A 19,341-nucleotide genomic window follows, 5' to 3' on the forward strand; every position below is an offset into this window, starting at 1 on the left:
CCGTTTAAAACGCCCATTGTTTAGGTGTCATTAGCTGTATAGTTGTCACACTCGATTGCGTTCAAAGGTATACCACAATCTAAAAGGTTCAATACGGACTTAAGATGGAACAAGATTATTCAATGGTAAAGAGCACCTCTGTTTAAAGTAATACATATCTTAATCCACAAGAGACTCGCAGCACCGCCATGGATTCATCCCGCGCTAAAGTTTAATGTTCAATATCATTTATGGTTGTTTATAAAGTTGCAACGAATTTCATACCGTGTCATGTATACGATAAATTACTGAAGATATTCGTCATCATTTCAACATTTCCCAAGTCTATTTTTATTATTTTAACTCATGTTTTTTAATACGAATAAAAGGTTATGCCAATTCTTATAAGCTATTTTAATGTTTAATGTAAAATACCCTGCTTCAGCAACCATTAGAGTTTGCGAGTGAACAGTTCTACAAAACCCAGTACTTACCCAGGGGCCTTTACTTGAGATAAGTTTGCCCCTCAAAGTACTACATTGGAGTTCATCATTTGGTCTAAAGCTGTATCCAAGTAATATTCTTTTTCGTTAAATCCTTATTGATATATCTTATCAGTATAACAATAACAACTATTTATAAACAATACAATCAACTCATGAATGTTATCACTTTTATTTGATCCTCATTTTACTCCTCATCTGTTCCGCTGAACACCAACGTCATGTAATATATAAAAGGACATGTACGAGATAAACTACCGTACCTAGAATTACAATACATCTTTTCTGTGAGCCTAGGCCTAGTTTATCGAGGGTATTGTTACATTGTTCAGATTGGTAAAATTGATTAGAATAACATGCACTAAATATAGTTCGTGAATACAGATGATACTGTTCCATGTTGATCATATCAGCTAATAACAGTAATCATGTTCAGACCTCAGACCTCAAGATCGATCTTTATTCAAATTACGTTTTGCTTGGCTTCATTTGAATGGTCTGAATGAATTTCAAAAAGGATGAATTCATTGATATAGACGGCTTATATCAACCAATTACGGTAACATACATATTAAATTAATAGCATGCCGACCTAAGTCTGTGTTTGAATAATCTGAAGAATAAATCTATATTACAATTGCACAATGTTTAAATATATTTTTTTATTTCGTCAGGAAAACTCTGATGGCTATTAAAGACACTACACACTCAACCATATATCGTAGTCATTTTATTCAAATATATTTATTTATTCATATTTAGAATACATACAGTAAAGTCAGAAAGAACTATTTCGCTATAAGAACTGTAAATATTTTGGAAAGAACTTCCAGAACATTTAGTATCAGCATTTATTGTAAATTCGTTTAAGAATAAGCTGGATAATCACTGGAAGAATCAGGAACTTGTTTTCAATTACGAAGCAACAATATCATAATACCACAATTTTTGTATGGTGTCTACAGATTATAAATGCATTTATGACTTATGTAATATGTATCTATATGAGTCATTTTTGTCCACGATAGTCCAATTAAAAACCAAGGACGTGTCAGGTTTGTTGGTGGAGGAAAGCCATAGTATACGGAGAAAACCACCGACCAGCGGTCAGTACCTGGTAACTGCCCCACATGGGATTCGAATTCGCATCCTAGAGGTGGATAGTTTGTGGTAATATGTCGGGAAATCACAATCATCTAGCACGATAATATCTTTTAAAGAGATAAAATACTTTATGAAAAAAGCTCTTTTATTGCGTACTTAATAATTTGAAATTATATGAAAATATATCGAACAAAACGTTTGAATGTGAATTTGAAAAAAATAACAATATCCACATTTCTTTTATTGCACATGATAATATTCTTTCGTTTAAAAATATAAAATCGGGCAAAACATAAGGCAAAATTAACTACATAATGATTTACATTATTCCATTCTTCATAAATCCCAAACACGATCAAACGATGCCAATCTATATCATTTCTATTTCTAACACTAGTACCAAAAAACACTTTTTTAGAACATCATTTAAAAACACTATAAAACTCATTTAATTTGAGGCAATCTAAAACCAAGTTCCAAATGTTTCGTTGTTAGTTTACAGACAGGACATACATTCGTATCCGAAATTCCGCATCTAAATAATTTGTTGCGCGTAAATATAGAATTATAGGCAATCTTAAAATGCACTTCCACTACTTAAACCGGATATTTTGGGGCATGGATTATACTAAATACGCGCTCACCCTGTTCGTCCTGAAAGCTACTTAACCCTAAAACTGTAGTGCAACAAGTAACCCGCATAACAACGGGATCTAAGGCACATATTTTGTCATAACAGTAGTAATTGAGAATAATTTTTTGCTAAGTGTATTAGAAAACTTTGGATTACCTTTACATACTCAGTGATGACATATTTTCTTGGGATATATGGATTATATTCATGGACTTATTAAAATATGGATTATATTGAAAGTAAACTTGGAAGTACCTCGTAAGTAAAATCTTTTACATAGACAAGACCCGTTTGAATAAACACATTCCTGTTCAGTTCTTTTCGACAATATTGAAACATCGGGTTGAAGAACATACAGGCAGGCAATACATATAATCACTTTTTTCCCTCAAATTTAAGAAAACTCGGGTCTGGTTCCTAGTTCCGTATAAGCTTAAACGGAATTAATATACCTCTACTTTATTTACGCTATAAAAAAGTTACTTGGTTAAATTGACTAGCTCCCTACTTTTTTCCAAAACCCTCACTCAGCTGTGTGCTAGTCTTCGAACTAGCACACCCTGGAAGCTAGCACATACCCGGACTCGGCTATTTTCCGGTTGTAACCAATCAGATTCGAGGTGGGCGGGACTTGTTTCCGATCACGCCATCAGTTGCTAGGTGACGTAACAATTGGGCGGAGCTAGTTTCCGATCACGCCATCTCCGTTGACGTACTCAGACGACGTTAGTATCGATCGGAATCTGTTGCCGAACACGTCGTCATGTTTATCTTGTAAGTGAGAGGATTGTGAAAAATGCAATGGGGTCAGAGGATTTACCTTTTATATGTACATGTACAATGTACGTGCAGTTGTTATGTATATATTTAGGCTACCTGTAAGTGGTTAATGTCTCGGAATTTCAACAATACTTGTACTTATATTTTAGTATTATGTCTAGTGGTATAAATGTTGAAATATTGATCAAAATCATAGTCTGAATCAAATTTTAAAACTCTGCGGGTTTGAATAGAAGCAAACCAAGACGGACATGGAAATCATCAATATTTATGCATCTCGAGTAATTGTATGTTTGAGATAAAGATTACGTAGAGTCCATTTGAGCAATGTCGCAAATTCCTCGTCAGTCTCTAATGACCATGCCGTACTCGATTACAGGAATATATAAGCGTATGAGAGAAATATATTTTTAGTCTAATCATGAGCTTTTGTATGTATCGGTATATTAAAACAGTAAAGTATGGGATTGAGTGGATATATCAAGTTTCCGGTTTCCCACGAACTTGTGCCTATTTCCCTCGTCTCCCCCTCGGTAAATAGAGAAGAAAAAAAAAATAGGGGAAAAAAAAAAGTGTGGGGGGGGGTGGGGGGGGGGAGGGGTGGGGGGGGGGGGGGGGGGGGGGGGGGGGGGGGGGGTGGGATGGAACAATCTCGGGAAACCGGAAACGTGCTATATCCCTCCAACCCCATACTTTAACTGTATACAGGTCCTGGTTTCCTAGTTCCGTTTAAGTTTAAACGGAACTGGAGTCTAGGTTGGTCAGAATCCGTTTGATGAAATTCTCGTGTTAGATAGATTGATTCAGGTGGCTGTATTTATTCATGGAATGACGTTTAAGTTCGTTTCCTTTATTACAATGGTAAATTAAAGATGCATATATAGAGGTAGAAATCGCTAATAAATTGAACCCGGCTCGTTGACCAGTAATTGTGTTAACGGAACTCGAGCCTGGTGCCCGAGTTCCGTTTAAGTAAAACGGCAACTGGGTCTAGTAGGTGTCAAAACCCCTGAATAAATCTGTTATATAGATTATTTCTGTGCTGTATTATTCATGGAAGTTATTATGTTCCGTTCATGTACATATTATGTAATTGAACATGCAGTTAGAGTAGGGAATCCTAAACAACGGAAACACCGCTTCGTGGCCAGTATGTTTGGTTAAACGGAACTCGGGTCCTGGTTCCTAATTCCGTATAAGCCTTAAACGGAACTCGGTCTGGATCCAAGTTCCGTTTAAGTTAAACGGAACTGGAATCTAGGTGTCAGATCCATTTAAGGAAATTTGTGTTAAGGAGATTAATTCTGTGCTGTATTATTCATGGAAGCTTTAAGTTCGATTCCTGTATATAATATGTAATTGAACATGCAGTTAGAGGTAGGAATCCTAATAAACGGAACTCCGCTCGTTGGCCAGTATTTTTGTTAAACGGAACTCGGGTCTGGTTCCTAGTTCCGTATAAGCTTAAACGGAACTCGGGTCTGGTTCCTAGTTCCGTATAAGCTTAAACGGAACTCGGGTCTGGTTCCTAGTTCCGTTTAAGTTAAACGGAACTGGAGTCTAGGTGTCAGATCCGTTTAAGGAAATTTGTGTTAAGGAGATTAATTCTGTGCTGTATTATTCATGGAAGCTCTAAGTTCGATTCCTGTATATAATATGTAATTGAACATGCAGTTAGAGATAGGAATCCTAATAAACGGAACTCCGCTCGTTGGCCAGTATGTTTGTTAAACGGAACTCGGGTCTGGTTCCTAGTTTCCGTATAAGCTATAAAACGGACTCGGTTCTGGTTACTTGTTACGTTTTAGTTATATCAGGAAACTGGTGTCTTGTTGTCAGATCCGTTTCAGGAAATTTGTTTTTATAGGAGATTAATTCTTTGCTGTAATCTATTCATCGGATGTTTTAAGTTTCGATTCTTGTTTATAATTTGTAAATGACACATGAAGGATAGAGTGTTGGCAATCCTAATAACCGGATATCCGCACGTTGGCTCCAGTTGGTTTGTTAACGGAATTCGGGTCTGGTTCCTAGTTCTGTATTATAGATTATATCGGAAATCGGGTCTAGGTTACCTTCGCTTACCGTATTAAGCATTACACGGAACTCGGCGTCCTGGTTCCTAGTGACCCAGTTAAGAGTTTAAACGGGAACTTGTAGTCTAGTTGTCAGTTCACGTTTAAAGTATATTCTCTGTCGTTAAGGTGATTCTATTTCTATCTTGCCGGTATTATTCATGGGATAAGTTGTAAGTTCGGTTTCTGGTTGTATTATAATGTAATTGAACATGCCGTTAGAGGTATGACACCGAATATTACGGAACTCCGCTCAGTTGGCACAGTTTGTTTGTTAAACCGGAACTCGGGTAAACTGTTCCTTGTTCTGTTATAGCTTTTTACGGTACTACGGGTCTGGTTTCCTAGTTTCCGTTATAAGCTTAAACGGAACTCGGGTTCTAGTTACTAGTTCCGTTTTATTTATACGGATCTGGGAAGTCTAGTTGTCAGTCTCCGGTTTAGGAAATTTGTGTGTTGTTAGGGGCGTTTTATTCTTAGCATTGTATTAATCTCCTGGGAAAGTCATAAGTTTTATGTTCGTTACCATGTATTTAAGAAGGAATTGAACTTGCACGTTAGAGGTAGGGGAATTCCTACTCAACGGGATTAACTCCGCATCGTTGGCTCAGTTAATGTTTGTTAAAACACCGGGTCTTGGTTCCTAGTTCCGTTTAAGCTTAAAACGGAACTCGGGTCTAGGAGTTCGAGTTCCGTTTAAGTTAAAGGAAACATATGGAACTGGAGTCTCGGTATGTCAGATCCGTTTAAGTACTGGATTTCTATTTGTGTGTTAAGGATTCTTGATTAATTCTGGTGCTGTATTATTTCATGGAAGTTTTAAGTTCGAATTCTAGTTTATAATATGTAATTGAAAATGCAAATTAGAGGTAGGAATCCCTAATAAACGGAACTCCGCTCTGTTGCCAGTATGTTTTGTTTAAACAGGAACTCGGGGTCTGGTTTCCTAGTTCCGTATACGCTTTCTTAAACGGAACTCGGGTCTGGTTCCTAGTTCCGTTTAAGTTAAACGGAAACTGGAGCTAGTTGTCACCGATCCGATTTTAAGGAAATTTGTGTTAAGACGATTAATTCCTGTGCTGTAATTATTCATGGAAGTTTTAAGTTCGATTCTTGTTATAATATGTAATTGAACATGCAGTTAGATCTGGTAGGAATCCTAATAAAACGAAAAACTCCGCTCGTTGGCCAGTATGTTTGTTAAACGGAACTCGGGTCTGGTTCCTAGTTCCGTATAAGCTTAAACGGAAACTCGGGTCTGGTTCCTAGTTCCGTTTAAGTTTAACGGAACTGGAGTTCTAGTTGTCAGATCCGTTTAAGGAAATTTGTGTTAAGGAGATTAATTCTGTGCTGTATTATTCATGGAAGTTTTAAGTTCGATTCTTGTATATAATATGTAATTGAACATGCAGTTAGAGGTAGGGAATCCTAATAAACGGAACTCCGCTCGTTGGCCAGTATGTTTGTTAAACGGAACTCGGGTCTTGGTTCCTAGTTCCTGTATAAGCTTTTAAACGGATACTCGGGTCTGGTTCCTAGTTCCGTTTTAAGTTAATCGGTAAACTGGAGTCTAGTTGTCAGATCCGTTTAAGGAAATTTGTGTTAAGGAGATTAAATTCTGTGCTGTATTATTCATGGAAGTTTTAAGTTCGATTCTTGTATATAATATGTAATTGAACTTGCATTTAGAGGTAGGATGTTCCTAATAAACGGAACTCCCGCTCGTTGGCCAGTATGTTTGTTAAACGGAACTCGGGTCCTGGTTTCCTAGTTCCGTATAAGCTTAAACGGAACTCGGGTCTGGTTTTCCTAGTTCCGTTTAAGTTAAACGGAACTGGAGTCCCTAGTTTGTCAGATCCGTTTAAGGAAATTTGTGTTAAGGAGATTAATTCTGTGCTGTATTATTCATGGAAGTTTTAAAGTTCGATTCTTGTATATAATATGTAATTGAACATGCAGTTAGAGGTAGGAATCCTAATAAACGGAACGCCGACTCGTTGGCACAGTATGTTTGTTAAACGGAACTCGGGGTCTGGTTCCTAGTTTCCGTATAAGCTTAAACGGAACTCGGGTCTGGTTCCTAGTTCCGTTTAAGTTAAACGGAACTGGAGTCTAGTTGTCAGATCCGTTTAAGGAAATTTGTGTTAAGGAGATTAATTCTGTGCTGTATTATTCATGGGAAGTTTTTAAGTTCGATTCTTGTAATATAATATGTAATTGAACATGCAGTTAGAGGTAGGAATCCTAATAAACGGAACTCCGCTCGTTGGCCAGTATGTTTGTTAAACGGAACTCGGGGTCTGGTTCCTCAGGTTCCGTATAAGCTTAAACGGAACTCGGGTCTGGTCCTGTTTTTTCCTAGTTCCGTTTAAGTTAAACGGAACTGGAGTCTAGTTGTCAGATCCGTTTAAGGGAATTTTGTGTTAAGGAGATTAATTCTGTGCTGTATTATTCATGGAAGTTTTAAGTTCGATTCTTGTATATAATATGTTAATTGAACATCGCAGTTAGAGGTAGGAATCCTAATAAACGGAACTCCGCTCGTTGGCCAGTATGTTTGTTAAACGGAACTCGGGTCTGGTTCCTAGTTCCGTATAAGCTTAAACGGAACTCGGGTCTGGTTCCTAGTTCCGTTTAAGTTAAACGGAACTGGAGTCTAGTTGTCAGATCCGTTTAAAGTAATTTGTGTTAAGGAGATTAATTCTGTGCTGTATTATTCATGGAAAGTTTTAAGTTCGATTCTTGTACATAATATGTAATTGAACATGCAGTTAGAGGTAGGAATCCTAATAAACGGAACTCCGCTCGTTGGCCAGTATGTTTGTTAAACGGAACTCGGGTCTGGTTCCTAGTTCCGTATAAGCTTAAACGGAACTCGGGTCTGGTTCCCTAGTTCCGTTTAAGGTTAAACGGAACTGGAGTCTAGTTGTCAGATCCGTTTTAAAGGAAATTTTGTGTTAAGGAGATTAATTCTGTGCTGTATTATTCATGGAAGTTTTAAGTTCGATTCTTGTTTATCAATATGTAATTGAACATGCAGTTAGAGGTAGGAATCCTAATAAACGGAACTCCGCTCGTTGGCCAGTATGTTTGTTAAACGGAACTCGGGTCTGGTTCCTAGTTCCGTATAAGCTTGGTTTAAACCGGAAACTCGGGTCTGGTTCCTAGTTCCGTTTAAGTTAAAACGGAACTGGAGTCTAGTTGTCAGATCCGTTTTAAGGAAATTTGTGTTAAGGAGATTAATTCTGTGCTGTATTATTCATGGAAGTTTTAAGTTCGATTCCTGTATATAATATGTAATTGAACATGCAGTTAGAGGTAGGAATCCTAATAAACGGAACTCCGCTCGTTGGCCATTATGTTTGTTTGAACTCGTGGTCTGGTTCCTTAGTTCCGTATAAGCTTAAACGGAACTCGGGTCTGGTTCCTATTTTCCGTTTAAGTTAAACGGAACTGGAGTCTAAGTTGTCAGATCCGTTTAAGGAAATTTGTGTTAAGGAGATTAATTCTGTGCTGTATTATTCATGGAAGTTTTAAGTTCGATTCTTGTATATAATATGTAATTGAACATGCAGTTAGAGGTAGGAATCTAATAAACGGAACTCCGCTCGTTGGCCAGTATGTTTGTTAAACGGAACTCGGGTCTGGTTCCTAGTTCCGTATAAGCTTAAACGGAACTCGGGTCTGGTTCCTAGTTCCGTTTAAGTTAAACGGAACTGGAGTCTAGTTGTCAGATCCGTTTAAGGAAATTTGTGTTAAGGAGATTAATTACATGTGCTGTATTATTCATGGAAGTTTTAAGTTCGATTCTTGTATATAATATGTAATTTGAACATGCAGTTAGAGGTAGGAATCCTAATAAACGGAACTCCGCTCGTTGGCCAGTATGTTTGTTTAAACGGGAACTCGGGTCTGGTTCCTAGTTCCGTATAAGCTTAAACGGAACTCGGGTCTGGTTCCTAGTTCCGTTTAAGTTAAACGGAACTGGAGTCTAGTTGTCAGATCCGTTTAAGTTAAATTTGTGTTAAGGAGATTAATTCTGTGCTGTATTATTCATGGAAGTTTTAAGTTCGATTCTTGTATATTAATATGTAATTGAACATGCAGTTAGAGGTAGGAATCCTAATAAACGGAACTCCGCTCGTTGGCCAGTATGTTTGTTAAACGGAACTCGGGTCTGGTTCCTAGTTCCGTATAAGCTTAAACGGAACTCGGGTCTGGTTCCTAGTTCCGTTTAAGTTAAACGGAACTGGAGTCTAGTTGTCAGATCCGTTTAAGGAAATTTGTGTTAAGGAGATTAATTCTGTGCTGTATTATTCATGGAAGTTTTAAGTTCGATTCTTGTATATAATATGTAATTGAACATGCAGTTAGAGGTAGGAATCCTAATAAACGGAACTCCGCTCGTTGGCCAGTAATGTTTGTTAAACGGAACTCGGGTCTGGTTCCTAGTTCCGTATAAGCTTAAACGGAACTCGGGTCTGGTTCCTAGTTCCGTTTAAGTTAAACGGAACTGGAGTCTAGTTGTCAGATCCGTTTAAGGAAAATTTGTTGTTAAGGAGATTAATTCTGTGCTGTATTATTCATGGAAGTTTTAAGTTTCGATTCTTGTATATAATATGTAATTGAACATGCAGTTAGAGAGTAGGAATCCTAATAAACGGAACTCCGCTCGTTGGCCAGTATGTTTGTTTAAACGGAACTCGGGTCTGGTTCCTAGTTCCGTATAAGCTTAAACGGAACTCGGGTCTGGTTCCTAGTTCCGTTTAAGTTATTAAAACGGAACTGGAGTCTAGTTGTCAGATCCGTTTAAGGAAATTTGTGTTAAGGAGATTAATTCTGTGCTGTATTATTCATGGAAGTTTTAAGTTCGATTCTTGTATATAATATGTAATTGAACATGCAGTTAGAGGTAGGAATCCTAATAAACGGAACTCCGCTCGTTGGCCAGTATGTTTGTTAAACGGAACTCGGGTCTGGAACGTATAAGCTTATACGTAACTCGGGTCTGGTTCCTAGTTCCGTATAAGCTTAAACGGAACTCGGGTCTGGTTCCTAGTTCCGTTTAAGTTAAACGGAACTGGAATCTAGGTGTCAGATCCGTTTTAAGGAAATTTGTGTTAAGGAGATTAATTCTGTGCTGTAATTTTTCATGGAAGCTTTTAAGTTCGATTCTTGTATATAATATGTAAATTGAACATTCAGTTAGAGGTAGGAATCCTAATAAACGGAACTGGCCGCTCGTTGGCCAGTTATTTGTTGTTAAACGGATAACTCGGGTCTGGTTCCTAGTTCCGTATAAGCTTAAACGGAACTCGGGTCTGGTTCCTAGTTCCGTTTAAGTTAAACGGAACTGGAGTTTAGGTGTCACATCCGTTTAAGGAAATTTGTGTTAAGGAGATTAATTCTGTGCTGTATTATTCATGGAAGCTTTAAGTTCGATTCCTGTATATAAATATGTAATTGAACATGCAGTTAGAGGTAGGAAATCCTAATAAACGGAACTTCGCTCGATTGCCGAGTATGTTTTTGTTAAACGGAACTCGGGTCTGGTTCCTAGTTCCGTTTAAGCTCTAAACGGAACTCGGGTTTGGTTCCTAGTTCCGTTTAAGTTAATCGGAACTGGAGTCTAAGGTTGTCAGATCTGTTTAGGAAATTTTGTGTTAAGGAGAGTAATTCTGTGACTGTATTATTCATGGAAGCTTTAAGTTCGATTCCTGTATATAATATGTAATTGAACATGCAATTAGTTGGTAGGAATCGTAATAAACGGAACTTCCGCTCGTTGGCCAGTATGTTTGTTAAACGGAACTCGGTTCTGGTTCCTTCGTTCCGTATAAGCTTAAACGGAACTCGGGTCTGGTTCCTAGTTCCGTTTAAGTTAAACGGAACTTTGATCTGGTTCATAGTTCCGTTTATTAAAATCTGTATATATTTTAACTTCGACGAAACGCTTGAAATTTGCAAGCTAAAACAAAATAAACATATTTTCATTTTTCCAACGAAAGTGAGAAAATAGCTCCCAGGATCATTCCACAATATATTGTCATAGTTCAGGACATTATATTTTTAAAATATTTCATTTTCAATTCAAAGTAACAATGATGAAATAGCTGTATGTAGCCCGTGGTCCTGTATTGTTAAAGTTATATATGTCGTATTTTTCATACTCACGAGATCAAGATGAGCTTTTAATATGTTATTCAGCACCAAAAAATTAACCAAACATTTTGATAAATTCACAGTGCTATTTCAATGCATAGGTTTTAATTTTACATGTACAAATAAGAGCTGAAAATGATTTTTGGCACAAGTACTGCACAAAATTCATTCTTATTTACATCAATAGTTAAGTGAAATGAGTACATACGGTGAGACCATGAAGCCAAATTGTGGTCTACAACTTCATTACACATTTTTACAATGTTTTTAGTAATTGTAAAGTGACTTCTGCAGGTATGTTTTCATTTAAACATATTTAAGGCATAAAAACAACAATTTTACAGTACAAAATTTCTGTGTTATAACTAACGTTTATAAGTCATCTGAAGCCATTTGAATGATTTTTACAGCTTTATTCATCAAACCTTATGGTATTTTTTTGATAAATTAATGATGAAAAAATAGCATGTCAAAATTATCGCCCAGTTACGGCACATATAACTTTAAATGTTTCCGAGACCAAGAAGTCAAAATCCTACGCATAGATTTAATTAAACTTACTAGTTCAGTGACTCACTATCCTCAGATGTTTCAACCCTAAAACACAACATCCTCCAGTTGTTGGGTCAGTAGTGGTGGCCAATCCACTACTTTATGAATCCTGACTTCCATTCCAATTCGCCCCGACGTTGCCATAACAAGCAAGATGCTTTCTCAGCAGCTTCATCAAGGCCGATGACATTACCTTCCGTCGTGCTTCTAACTGTTGCCGAAGTCTGTTCGATGATTCAGCTTGGAACCCCTGCATGCAACTCGACTGCAAACAGCCGTGCCTTCCATCCTTTCTCTGCAGTCTGCTAGTAGATCCGTTTGTTTATCGATATTTCTCCGACAGTGATTAAGATGTTTCGCTCAAATTTCTTATGTAGGTTCTTCTTGATGCCTATCGCTCCGGCTGTAGGTTGTTTATTAAGATTATTTTGAAATGTGAACTATTTTGATAATCAAAATTGTTTAATGTTATTTTGACCGTGGCATTCAAGTAGTATTTAGAGAGGTGTCTGATACTTCAAGCTCGATAACAAAACTATAAGTTTCAAGTTGATCCTTATTCAATTTTATTACTTACTGCCAATTCAATATTATGATTTAATAGGCATTCATTTTCGTTCTCTTTACTTATTTCTACAATAGACAAACATTCAGTTGTGACGTTGAATTCTAAAGGGATGGGGAATTGTGTATAAAACACATTGATTTTATTGCGCAATATTTCCTGGATCGTATGTTAGTATGTTAACTAATGGGCATTGCTTCCATATCAAACGGGAACTTTTATATAGGAATCATGATAACTATTTCAAATTATTTTGATATATTATATCTTCTCCAATTAACACTGAAGTTGGAATTATTCAATTTAATTAAGTATTACAAAAGCATCTATCTTATATATAATACTGTAATGAATGCAGAATGTATAAGGCATTTACAACTATGTTAGAAAGGACTTTAAATGAGTGTAACCTGATGTTCCAATGTATAAAAAATTAAAAAAAAAATCTTGTTGAACTTGATAATGTAGTTCTTTACTTACTACGTCACCAATCATATAAACTACGAGCTTTTATACAATCTACACGCGAATAATGTACAAAACATTTTAAATTTATTCACATATATACAGAAACTATACATTTGATGCAATACCTATGCTATAAATTTTGTCTCATAAACTACAGATTTTAAGAACTTGTCGTTACTGTCCTTTTTGTATCTCATTAACTTGGCTTTGTAGCCATCATCTTCCCGATAGTATATAACAGATAGGCAGTTGTTCGTGTCCATTTCTGTTTCCTCTTTTCTGAAGAACAAAACTAAACGCTTTGTCTCTCGATCTGGAAAACAAAAACAAAACCATAAGTATTGTACGCTGTCATCATAAAGTGTAAACATGTATAAGACAAAATCATTAACATATTTATGACTTTACATATACATGTATGTGTCGAAATTTGTGTTGGTATTTGCAGTGTCATCATGTATGTATATCATATCTAGTAAAGACTGGAGTACCCAGAGAAAAACCACCGACCAGCAGTCACTACTTATTATTAGATATGCCCAGTAAATAAATTGTATGTAAGCTACCATCGCTGTCGTGTGAATTAGTAGTGTGGTTACGGAAATAGCGCTTGCGTGTTAAAGGTTTTTGTTATTTATAAAACACAATTATACTACACTATCAGTATGATTGAAAGAGGCCAAATGACTGTGATAGAACATAATGCAAGTACATGTAGACTGGCCACCAGGCTCTAGAATATATTTTATTCATTAATTGGCTTGATATTTTTTTGTTTCTACGACATATCTGATTCTAGCTGGGATAGACTAGTACTGAAGTTTTATAATGTTGTTGAGAAAACCAAATCGATAAACTTTGGCCAGTCTAAACACATTGTAGCATACATTTTGTCATCTCTTTCAATTAAAACAATTTTGTCGATGATTCGTCTTTTCTGATAGCAACACTTCCATCATATGGAGTTCCTTCAGACTTTGGAGATGCATCGTAATCCCAGATGATGAATATCTTCAGTTCGAATACGTCAAGCGCATTTTCTATCTTTATTTTGGTAATATACTTTGCTCAGAGAACGACATCCATTATCCAAGTGAAAACTGAGCGTATACCACAAACTTTCGTACTTGTTAATGCTAACATAAAAAAAAACTAAATTGCAAAATGGTGAGAAAAAAATCAAAAATAATTGCTCTTTCAAAGAAAAAGACCGAATATGACAATGTGCGGTGAAACTAGCTACTGAAATGAATTTACTAATGATATGAATGTCAAATGAGCATTGCATATAATTATTGACAAGCAATATTTTTAGAAGTAAGTGTAAAGGATGGAAGTATAATCTGCCATGGGTAAACAAATCGCCACGTATTCCCGAGCCAGGGCTATAAAATGTTTATTATACCGAAGAAAATTGTTTTGTCCCATTAAACAAACCTAGCTTTAGCTGGAGTTGAAGCTGTTTGCCCATACACTGTTGGGCTTACGTTACAGTTATTGTTAAATCAGAAGTAAGATCTACCTATCTTTCAGCGAAAATCAACTCCCTTTAGCATGTTAGATCATATAAAAATTGCATCGAGTGCTAGACCACCCAAAGTATGCTACACACCAATACATGTCAAAATGTGACAATCAATAGGTATTAAAAAGGGTATTTATGACATAACATAGTATAATATGATAAGACTAGGGTGTTTTGATTGGTAAACATATGAATTAGGAACGATACCACTGATGATTATATAAAACTACAATAACGTGATGCCGTCAGCAATCGACGCTTTCATGTCACTACCATATGTGTTATCAGGACATTTGCGAATGAATTCAATAGGCATCAAAAGCATGTTTAAGAATTTTACGGATACAGATAAAGAAATCGTTATGTATCGAAGTAATGTTATAAGATGCTGATAATAAAGAAAAAACCGCCATCAATTAATACAAACTATTTTACAGAAAGCTTTCTGCGTCACGTATTCATGAAAAGATTCACATTCACTTACATTTTTGAAGTGTCTCTATGTTCCGCCTTCTTCTCTGTCAGAACAAACAATACGCAAACCATTCATGACCAACAGGATGGTTTCCGTCATTGAATTTGACAATTGACCTTAATATCATTTTCTTTAAGTAATAACTGTAGTGGTTCACATAATAATTTGATGGTTGATTCTCCGTCAAAACTGGGGGTCAAGTACACACTGAAAGAACGAAATACAGAGGTGAATCATGTGTATTCTTAATGCACTTTAAAGAGAGAGTTAGATATAGCCTTCTTCAGGTCTTTCACATTCACCTGTCACAAAAACCATGATGCAAAAGCAAATTGATAAATAATTTTGTCTACTATATACAATATTTTTGATACTTGTTAATTTATTAAATGATGCTTTTGAACCGTTCTGCTAATGTTCCCGATGCTGTTTTGTATATATTATTTAGAAGTGTTATGGGATACACTGAAAGAAAATACGGGGATGAATCAGTGTATTCGTAATGCCGTTTCAAGAGAGTTAAATACAACCTTCTTTAGGGAAAGGCTGTGTGTTATCATAGCAGGTGACATAAGTGTGACAAAGGGGCTATTTGTGTCTGCATTTTCAACTGGTTAGATGGTTATCGGTCCTATGATCCTTTCTAACACCCCCCCCCCCCCTTCATGTGACACTGAACGATGTCCAGTGCAACTGTATATGTTCTACCATGTCAAACGTCCCAAAGGTTACTGTAATCCAAGATCCTTTCTAACTGGCTAATGTTACACATGACAAAAACCCTTGTGTTCAAGACAGGTGGTTCCTTTGATCTCCTATAGGCAAAAATAAACTCTCAGTCATAATGAAAACTATGGGGAAAACTAACAAACCTTAATGTTCGGAAAACACATGTACGAAATGACTTATATTAATATGCCAGACAATCTTCATATGTATATCACAGGACACCAAAATCTCCAGTATCTAGATAACTATAGATCACTGAATGATCAGCACAAGTTTGCAATTTCAAGCTTGGTGTCTGACCAACCATTACTATGTAGCGATTCCGAGTGCCTTTCCTGCAACATGTACAGCGACACGACCATCACCCAACGACAAAGGCCTTCACACACCAATTAGTTATCTAAGTGTTAATCAATGTAGATCAACGGGTGTCATTTCAACCAGTCCTAACCCTAACCATAATTAAGTTCAATAAGTCGACATAACACCTGTTATCCGTCCATGTTTCTGTCTGAAATAGCTATTTGACGAATCTTTTATCAAAAACTGTTCCATTAACTTTCATTTTCCCAGGAACGGTGTGCCTCGTCAACGTGTTATGTCATTGAAGTGACAACGATTGATATGGACACCTGGTACGTGATACACAGGCTCCTGATCAAATTAACACGCGTGTTGCTCTACTGCTGTGTCGTACGCATAAGATCGGGAAATGTTTTGATACAGTAGTTACTGTTGACTGTATGTATTTGTTTTTTTTTATAATTTGGTACTTTATCACAAGTGTGACATGATCCATACCCTAGGAACATTTTATGAGTGTGACATTATCATTCACAACCGCACTTTATTTCGACGCGTATGTGCACACAATTAGACCTATAGCTTGTCCGTGACTATGTCACAACGTGCGATGGATGGAATGTACAATCTCATTCTGTAACTCGTTCCAGTGACTGCTTATACTCTAGGTTAATTTTCGTTAAATCATGAAATAAAATGATTATATTTCATCAATATGGCGTCTTTCATTGTGTATCATTCAAGTGAGACGCTCAGATTTATTCTGTATATTAGACCAGGAAATGACAGAAAAATACTCTCACATATGTATATATATATAGGATAGACAACCCTCGGCTTTTACCCCGATGGTGGAATACCTCTATCATATATATATATATACCCGTATGTAAGAGATTTATAATATATGATATCGAATGGGTAACAAGTTATATAATTTATATAAATCACTTTCGATGATCCTGATGAAAGCGCACGAGGGGTGGGAGTAAAGTTTTGTAAAGTAGAGTGGCAGAAAACCAGCGTGATCGGGCAGGCGACATTGTATCACTGAAGCAGATACATTTGCTCTTCTTAATTTTTTTCTTTCAAAGACACTACAAAACATGTGCCACTGTGTTGGAGATTTATTGAAATGTTATTTATATAAAAATGTTTACAGAAGTATCTTCAGTATTCTCTACTTAGTCTTAGATTGTGATTATGGCAAGATTTTTTTTCTCGATCTATATATTCAGGAAAGAAATTTATTATAAAAGTAAAATATGATCATTTCTTTTTTACAAAATATAAATAGTGGAAAAAGAAAATAAATCAACTTGTTGTTCCGAATAGTGTTTTTGATATAGACAGAATTCCACACAAATGTTCTGAGATATACTACACTGTATACACGTTTTTCATATCTTAATGCACAGTCAGATTTAAGGGTGTGGAATTATACAGTTACAACGTCAAAGCCGACGAAAACAAAGAATTCAATACATATATTACAAACGCACATTGACGGATATTGTAATATCACAGGTAATCCGTTGCCATGTCGAGTCAGTAATTAGATAATGCATACGATATTACTTTCAATATTAGTATCATTACATGAGTTATCTTTTTATTTCTGGAATTATCCGTTTTATTTGAAAGCCTCATCGAAACATTCTTTTAAATAATAATAATTATATAAATATACATCACAGAAATATATTGACATAAATAGGTCTTAAATAATGCAAAGTAAAAAACATATATGTGTCCAATACAGGTATGTTGTTTATTAATATATATCTAGTACATGTATATATACTGGCTGGCTGGTACGAAACCCTCAAACTCAATCTGTAGTGACTGTTTTTCTGTAGCCTTTTCAGTGGTGGATTTAGATATGTTTATCAGTTGGGGAAAATGTGTCATATTTGTTATTTACTGATTTTAAGCTTCAGTTTTATTGCAGTGTAATTTTGGTTACTTACCTTCACTGTTTCTGATACAGCACAGGCGTTGACGAATCCAACCCCAGCAATTACGTAACTTATCACATATAATCATTAAACAGTTTTTCCGTATCCATATACAAAACAAATCTAGGCGACGAATTCGACCCCAGCAATTACGTAAACAATTATATATAGGTATCCAACAGTTTATCCATATCCACATACAACACAAATATAAAACATTACATACAGTCAGCAAACATATCCAACCACACATCCAGACAATGGCTGGCATATCCAGTGAAGAGAGACGATATGTAATGTGTTGGAATCGTTAACTTTACAATGTGACTGTAAGACTGGTGCTCTAGTGCAATCTTTTATTGGCTGATTAGTTTTTGTCATTCAAGGGGCAATTTAAATCAGTGTTACAATACACGAATATCATCATAGTATGCCAGCGTTATTATATCTAAATTGTACCAATCTGATAAAAGTTGTATTTTGCTGAAACTTTTAATATAAGTGGAATTACATACACAATATATTGTAACAATGTATACATAATGCATTTAATATAAAATATCGTATTACATTTATAAAAACATATTTACTACGTAATAAATAATTTGTTTCTTTTATAAAAAAAATAATGTCATAATTGAGCAAATTACACTATTGTGAATGTTTCGTTTTTAAAACATGCTTTGACAAAAACTATCATAATTCTAGAACTTTGTTTAAGCAATCGATAATTATTGTGCAATTGTAGTTTAAAAGTGAAGTATCACTCATCTTTACATTACATTTTCCTGTGTATTATTTGCACTGTGTATAACCTGAGGGAAGCAACTTGAGGTTTTCTATACATTCTAAATTCATACCATTCATTGAATATGACCTAATTTATGTACATGACCTAGCCAATGTAACTCTAGGATGTAATTATCTTAAGCAGGTCAGGTCAAGATCCACATCCACTACTTAACATCAATTTCAAGCTATGAAATCTTTGCAAATTCCTAGTTTTCAGCAAAAATATTTTTAAAAAATTAATGCTAAAATAGAATAAATGCTTAACTAGGTCACTGTGACCTACTTTTTTATTTTTCGTCAGTTTTCTCTGTTCTACTATTTAATTAATTAGGACTGAAGTAATGGAAATGTTAATTTTCACCTTTTGACCTCTGATATTACCATGAGCGCAGTAAAAAATCGGATATTCTTAATAACATACAATATGCAGCTGACCCTAATGTATGCCGTAGGTGATACCCCTCCTTATCAATAAGATTTTAAATTACCTCATCCCCAAAATCAATTGGGATGATATTTTAGGATTTGACAATCTTAAATAGAGACAAAAGTACATTATTCCTTTTATTATTACCAGAAGCAAGAAATCGCAGTGGTTTCAATTTAGAATTAATCAATACATTTAAACCACAGATTATATTTAAAATAGGCCTTGTATATACTCCTTACTGTCATCAGTGTAAAACCTAAATTGCAACTATAGCACATACATTATGGGACTTTGAAAATGTTCAGCT

The sequence above is a fragment of the Argopecten irradians genome, chromosome 14, assembly GCF_041381155.1.
Source record: "Argopecten irradians isolate NY chromosome 14, Ai_NY, whole genome shotgun sequence".
NCBI lineage: Eukaryota > Metazoa > Mollusca > Bivalvia > Pectinida > Pectinidae > Argopecten > Argopecten irradians.